Here is a 1357-nt window from a genome sequence, read left to right as displayed (position 1 = left end):
TGTCAGCGCTGGGATTCCTTCTCCTCCTCCTGTGGCATCACAGAGCCAACTTCGGGGGCACATGCCAGGCTGTGTATTCTTCGCACAGTGTATATACATTATATAACAGACGTTATATACACCGTGCACCCAGAGTACAATCTGTATATACACACAGTATAGATAGAAATTGCTCAGTAAAAATTGCACAGCCCACTGTGTGTATATATTGTGACAGAAACCAGGGGATGCTGAACAGTTTCTATCCTGTTTAGGCTGGAATTGCAGCCTTATAATACATACACTCCATCCCACAGTTTGGCAAGTGCTGGAACTGAGGGATGAGAGATCCAGACCAGAGTTTGTTTGCTGCCTGATTTCTGTCACCTGTCCTGCTAATTAGAAATCAGGTATTTAGGACTGATTTCCTGGTTCCTCTTCCCTCTCCCCCAAGAGCCTGGAGGCAGGAAGTCTGCTGGAAGCAGAGAGGGGAAAAGCCTCTCCCCAAACAGGTTAAATCATTCTGCTATATTTTGTCTAAAACTGCAAAGTTCCTTATTTTGTTGTTGGAAGTGGAAAAGCCACTTCAACCCTGAGTCAGGGAAAACCTAAGTTAAGTTATCGCTCAGGTGAGCAGATTTTTGTTTTGCTGTGTTTCTGTTGTATGCACTGTGGCAGTCTCAGTGCCTGGGACTGAATAAACCAGGCATAGCCTGTTTAAAGGAACAGCACGTGACGCCTCGTCATTTAACCTACCCTAAAAGACCGTGTTCTAACAGTCCCAGACAGACGCGGAGCCCCGGAGTAAGCCGTTTGTCACATATGGTGGAGAATGCGGGCAGAATACTAAAAGGTCTGCGGGTTAAAGAACTTAAAAAAAAAAAAAAGATTTTTTCTCTCCAAACAAGATGGAAGACGTGGTGAGTGCGCTGGTACGCAATGTCGCTGCCCAGAAAGACGCGAATGAAATCCAGCAAGAGGCGAATGCAGCTCTGCAAAAGGCGAATGCAACCCAGCAACAGCTGCTAATAGCCCAGCAAGAGATTAATGCAAACCAGCAACAGGCGAATGCAAACCAGCAAGAGACAAACCGCTTGCTGAGAGGAGCAACAACGGTTCTCCCAGGGCTTACAGCAGGAACTCGAGATCCTTAGAGAGACTATCATTAAGACTCCACTTGCGGAGGCAGCCCCAGTCCCGAAAATGACCAGGGCAAGCCACTACCTTCAGAAGATGGGGCCGTCGGATGATGTTGAAACCTATCTTCTCACGTTTGAACGCACGGCACAGAGAGAGGGATGGCCAGAAGCTGAGTGGGCCAGTCTAATCGCACCCATCTTAAGCGGCGAACCCCAGAAGGCTTACTTTGATTTAGAGC

The sequence above is a fragment of the Ascaphus truei genome, unplaced genomic scaffold (genome assembly GCF_040206685.1).
Source record: "Ascaphus truei isolate aAscTru1 unplaced genomic scaffold, aAscTru1.hap1 HAP1_SCAFFOLD_1880, whole genome shotgun sequence".
In the NCBI taxonomy this organism is placed as follows: domain Eukaryota; kingdom Metazoa; phylum Chordata; class Amphibia; order Anura; family Ascaphidae; genus Ascaphus; species Ascaphus truei.
The sequence above is the reverse complement of the archived record's forward strand: the minus strand, read 5'-3'. Positions refer to the sequence as shown.